Here is a 6,239-nt window from a genome sequence, read left to right on the forward strand (position 1 = left end):
TGCCTCTTCTGCTTGCCCACCTCTTGGCTTTGCACCTCATCTTCTGCCAGGCATGGAGGAGCCCAGCTCGCCCAGGCTTCTTGCCTCCTGCTGCCTTGGCCCTCTGGTGCACGGGTGAGTCCCCAAAGTTTGACTCTTCTTCTACAAGTCTCTGGCGCTGGAGGTATTCGCCTCCTTCCCTCCTGCCTGCTATGGCTGCATAATTGTGAGAGATTTCTTAACATAGTGTTCCTGCCAGGGAAGCTGGGGACCCTGCCCATGAGTCTCCATTTCATCCTCACAACAACCCTGTGGGGTAGGTTAGGTAGAGAAGGGGAGATTTGGCCCGGGGTCACTCAGCCAGCAGAGTGAGAATACAAACCTGGGTCTCCCCACATCAATCTGCAACTCTGACCACTGTGCAGTGCTGCCTCTACTGATCTGTAATGTTCCAGAGGTGTTGTAATGTAATACTCAGTTTCTCAAACGAGTGTATGCCTGTCTGTTGGTCCACTTAGGAGTCTTGATCCTGGTTGTGTGGTGGGCTAGTTGTGGCAAATGGTAGGGAAGCTCAGTATTTCTGTATACAGTTGTAGGGGCTTTATTGCAATGTGGTATGGCCTGATATTATGTTCTTATTCCAGTGTGGGGTGTGTGTGGGGCAATGGAAGCTGAGTGATAGGGTCTCTCCAAGTGATTGCCAGAAGTGAGATGCGTCCTGGTCTTGTGTCTTACAGATAATCTTACAAATAGTCCTTTGCATTTATATCATGCTTTCAACTTTAAAAGGATCATAATGCTGATTGTGTGAACTTAGGCAAATCACGAGAGGTAGAGCAGGAAGGGTTGCATCAGTGCTTAGTTCTTGTGTCCCTTTCTTACACGCCCAGGGAAATGCTGATCGCCACTTTGGGGCCAGGAAGCAATTTTTCTCCAGGCTAGTTTGGCCCCCCAGTGATCCTGGAGGGTTTTTAAAATCATATTCTGGGCGTGGAACAGGGGTCACTGGGGTGCCTGTGGGGTATTGGTGAATTTCCTGCATTGTGCAGGGGGCTGGACTAGATGACCCTGGAGGTCCCTTCCCACTCTATGTGTCTATGATTCTATAATTGACCCAGGCTGGCTGTGGGCACACCAGCACCTCTGTTAGGTAGAAGCGCCTGAGATACTCCCCCTCCCCTTTCCCTTCGCCCGACTTGGAGGTGAAGGGAAGGGAGAGGGGGGAAAGAATGGATCCCAGGTGCTTCTGCCTGTCAGAGGGGCTGGTGCACACTTCCGGTGATGTCAGGGGGTGTGGCATATGCTAATAAGTTATGCTAATGAGCTCCTGCAGCTCTTTTTCTATGAAATGACCCCTGCATAGCAAGACAAGGTGACTGTCATTATTTACAGGCTTCACAACTCAGTCACATGTTCCCAGCTGTCAAGGCATTTTCTCTCACACAAAATAAACCATCAACAGTGATCAAGAAATTCTTTGAACATGCATTCAGTGAGGCTTATCTATAGCACATTCTCCTAATAGTATGTTTCATTCACGTATCAAAGAACTGGAAAAGGAAAATAATTCAGTTGTAGAAGTTCCTAAAGTCTTGCTGTCTGTCCATGCCATGCTCATTGCATGCTCACTGAATGAAAGAGCAACAACTTTTATGTCCCTCAGAGTTAAAAGCCTGCTAGAAGAAAAGTGTAAGGAAGGACTTAATGCAAAGTATGACAAATCCTGTGTAGAAGTAAATGGCTTATATGAGAGCTGCACAGAATATCGGGGGTGGAAGGACGGACCCTATGAAAGAGTTTTCATGCTTTATGTGGATGTCTCTTATTGAGTTACCCAAGTGAAATAAGATATAGTCTTCCATCAAATATGTCTTGGAGAGGGGTGTGGCCATAGATGATGTGAAATATTTCAACCAATTCAGCAACCTCAAGAAGTTTGTGAATAAATGTAAATGTGATGATGCAAGTACTTTGAGTGTTCCAAAAACATTCACTCAGAACTTTTAAAGATTGCACTGTTCTTTTTTGCCATTCCGTCCCATAATGCAAATGTGGAACACCTTTTCTCTCTGATGCAAAGTCAGTGGAGAAAAGAAAGAAGCAACTTGTCCTTAGAATCACTTCAAGGTATATTGTTAGTCCAGTATAATTACAGGCATATTACTTGCAAAGAATTCCACATCTATCAAACAATAAGCAATTGTTGAAAAAGATATGATCTACAGAGAAGTCAGCTTAAGGAGGAAGAACAACGTGCACCTGCAAGAGACTGACAACAAGGTATATTTTTGTTTGTATTGGCACAAGAGTTTCATATACAATTTCATTTTACAATTAGTTGTGTGTTGAAAATTCAATAATTGTAACCAGATCAATTGTTATAATTAAATGTTGCTATTATTTAGCTTAAATAAATCTATTAAAATTGTTGTTATTTAAAAACAAGGAAGGTTAGAAGTATTCCTAGTTAGCAATTATCACAGCTTAAATAGTAGGGGTATTTAAATGAGATTTGTCATAGTGATCTGTTGTTTGAAGTAGTTGGGAAATATGTCCTCTTCTTTGCTTTTCAAAATATGATAACCCTAACTCATGTATAAGGTTGCACTTATTTTCCCCAATTCCCCCCCCCGGACTTGGAAGAGCCCCTCCCGAAAAGATGGCCGTAAACCCAATCTTGTCAGATCTCTGAAGCTAAGCAGGGTTGGTCCTGGAGATTTTGGGGGTGGAGCCTGAAGAGGGCGGGGTTTGGGGAAGGGAGGGACCTCATCATGGTACAATGACACAGAGTCCACCCTCCAAAGCAGCTATTTTCTCCAAGGGAACTAATCTTTGTCGTTTGAAGATCAGTTGTAAAAAGGGGAGATCTCCAGGCCCCACCTGGAAGTTGGCAGCCCTAAGAGACGGGCGATGGCAAATCATGTCTGCTAGCCTATTACACTGAAAACCTGAAAGAGTTGCTTGTTGTAAGTTGACTGAGACTTGATGGCACTTTCTACCACGAAGTACCACCACAAAAAAGCCATGTGTTTGATATGCAGAGAGAGAGAGACTGACTGTTGGTCAGTGGTAGAGTGCTTCTGCTTCACTTGCAGAAGATCTCAAGGTCAATCCCCAGCATCTCCAGTTAAAAAAGATCTGGTAGTAGATGATCTGAAATATTTCGACCTGGGACCCTCAGAAGCTACGTAGACACTCATAGGGTTGCCAACTCTGGGCTGGGAAATTCTGGAGATTTGGGGGTGATGCCTGGCAAATGGAGGGTTTGGAGAGGGGAGGGACCTCGTTGGGGTATAATGCCACAGAGTCAGCCATGGGAGATTTCCAGGCCCCATCTGGAGGTTAGTAATGCAGGTAGATAGAGTAGGTAATACAGATCTTAATGGACTAATGGTTTGATTTGGTATAAGGCAGATTTGTTTGAAGCTCCAGCACGGAATTTCCACCATTTTAGAATAGTTAGGACTCTATGAGGGCACAGGAAGGATGCATGATTCCTGTTGTCCATAGTTTAATGGTAGAGCCCATGATTTGCATGCAGAACGCTTGAGATTCAAGACTTGGTATGGTGTTTGCTGGATAAAATCCCAGAGTTGAATGGCAATTGTGTGGCTGCTGGGCTCTCTAGCCCTCCTCCTAGGACAACAGGCCTTTCATGCCCCAAGAGCCAAGGAAGATGTTGTGAACAGGGAAGGCAGAACAATGATTGAGCTCCTTGAAAGAAAATGTATTAGATGAGTGGAGGATGGGTTGTGGCTCAGAGGTAGAGCATTCGCTTTGCATGCAGAAAGTACCAGGTTCAATCCCTGGCATCTCCACTTAGAAGGACCAGGTCATAGGTTATGTGAAAGACCCCTGCCTGAGCCCCTGGAGAGCTGCTGTCAGCCTGAGTAGACAGTACTGACTTTGATGGATCTAGGGTCTGATTCAGTATAAGCCAGCTTTATGCATTCACAACATGCATTCATGAGTTCATAAAATAGGCAGCAAAGAGTAGAAATAAACCAGCAAGTATCATGTTTAGTACCATGTGCAGTCAATCAAGGATCCATATTGGAATCAGTCCTATTTATCTTATTTATGAATGATCTGCAGTCAAGAATGAGGAGTGAATTGGCCAAGTTTGTAGATGACATCATTCAGGGGTCATTTCCTGTGGGAGCGCACAGGAGCAGAGCTCCGGCAGTAAGGAGCCCAGGGGGTGAGCACATGCAACAAGCCCCACCCCCTGCTCCCAGCAGCCCTCAGTCAGAGAAAGAAGCATCCAGGTATGTTGCAGAGCCCCACCCCACCCCTCCAAAACAGTCCAGTGGCACCTTTAAGACCACGTTTTATTCAGGTACAAGCTCTCCTTCCTCTGTGAGGACAGATCTGCGTGTCCCCCCCCCAATAGCTAGCACCGCCAGCCCCCCCCCCCCCCAATAGCTAGCAATCCAAAACAGTCCAGTGGAGCCTGAGTGGTGGGTGTTGCCTTCTGACACACTTCCGGTGATGTCAGGGGGTGTGGCATATGCAAATAAGTTATGCTAATGAGTTCCTGCACCTCTTTTTCTACGAAATGACCCCTGACACCAATAGTTGCAAAGGAGCATCAAAATGGTGAAATTAATTCTGAACAAGTGTAAAGGGATGTAAAAAATCCTTTCAAATGAAATGATGAGTAATTCCATACATTTAAACCCTAAATCGGTGGTGACTGACTAAGAAAGGGAACTAGGAATTATAGCAGATAATTCAGTGAAAGTGTAACACATTATTGTGTGGTGGCTAGGGATTGTAAGGCACAAGACTGAAAGTAAAGCAGCCATACTGAAGTGTTGTTCTGCTCTGCTTATCCAATTCTAAAATTCCATATGAGGAAAAGCTAAAATATGTGAGGATTTATGTCTAAAATATAAAGACTTTGTATTGTGGGGATTTAAGAGAAGTTTATAAAATTATGTTTGGCTTTTGGAAGGTTGGTGCAGGGTTTTTTCCCCTGTCACAGCATCAAAATTTATGTTTATTTATTTATTTACTTCCAATTTATACCCCGCCTTGCTGGTACAAACTGGCTCATGGACTTAGGGTCATGGAGGATGACTCAGGAAGAACTAAAGGAAGTACTTCTTTACACAAGGGATCGTTGGTGTGGGAAAGGGCCATCAATTTGTAACTGATTTATGGCAATCCCATAGGTTTTTCAAGGCAAGAGACAAACGACAGAGGTGGTTTGCCATTGCCTGCCTCTGTGTAGCAACCATGGACTTCCACGGTGGTCTCCAATCCAAGTATTAATCAGGGCTGACCCTGCGTAGCTTCTGAGATCTGATGAGCGGGCTAGCCCGGCTCATCTGGGTCAGGGCAAGGGATCATTCGCTTATGAAATTTGCTGACACGTGATGTGGTGACGGCCATTGGTTTAGGTAATTTTGAAAAGGAACGATTTTATTAAAAGATAAGTCAAGTATACATAAACAAGAAGTAAATGCGATCAGAGATCAGGGTTGGAAATTTGCATCCTTTTGAATACCAGTTGCTTGGGCAAAGTGTGGGAGAGGGCTGTAGGTTTAATGGCCTCTTTATGGGCTTCCTAGAAACATTTGATTGGTCATCATGGGGAACCAGTTCCTGGATTAGATGGGCCATTGGTCTGAACCAGCAGGGCTCTTATTTTCTTGCATATCTGGATTGACTCTTCTGTACTTGTGTTTCAGATGACATAAGCTCCATTCTGCAAATCACTGTAAGTGGTGGGCAGCTGCAAGTGCAAGCTGAATCAGGCATTTTTGGAAAATGTCGAGACAGTGTGTGACTGCAATAAAAAAGGCCAATGCTATGCTGGGGATTATTAGGAAGGGTATTGAAAACAGATCAGCCAATATCGTAATGCCCCTATATAAATCAATGGTGCGACCTCATTTGGAATACTGTGTGCAGATCTGGTCACCACACCTTAAAAAGGATATTATAGCTTTGGAAAAAGTGCAGAAAAGGGCAACTCGAATGATAAAAGGATTGGAACACTTTCCCTATGAGGAAAGGTTAAAGCGCTTAGGGCTCTTTAGCTTGGAGAAAAGACAACTGAGGGGTGATATGATCGAGGTTTATAAGATTATGCATGGGAAAGAGCAGGTAGAGAAAGAGGTACTTTTCTCCCTTTCTCACAATACAAGAACTCGTGGGCACTCCATGAAATTGCTGAATGGTCGGGTTAGAACGGATAAAAGGAAGTACTTCTTCACCCAAAGAGTGATTAACACATGGAATTCACTGCCACA

This window comes from Gekko japonicus, unplaced genomic scaffold (genome assembly GCF_001447785.1).
Source record: "Gekko japonicus isolate JY-2015 unplaced genomic scaffold, Gekko_japonicus_V1.1 scaffold2444, whole genome shotgun sequence".
Lineage (NCBI taxonomy): Eukaryota > Metazoa > Chordata > Lepidosauria > Squamata > Gekkonidae > Gekko > Gekko japonicus.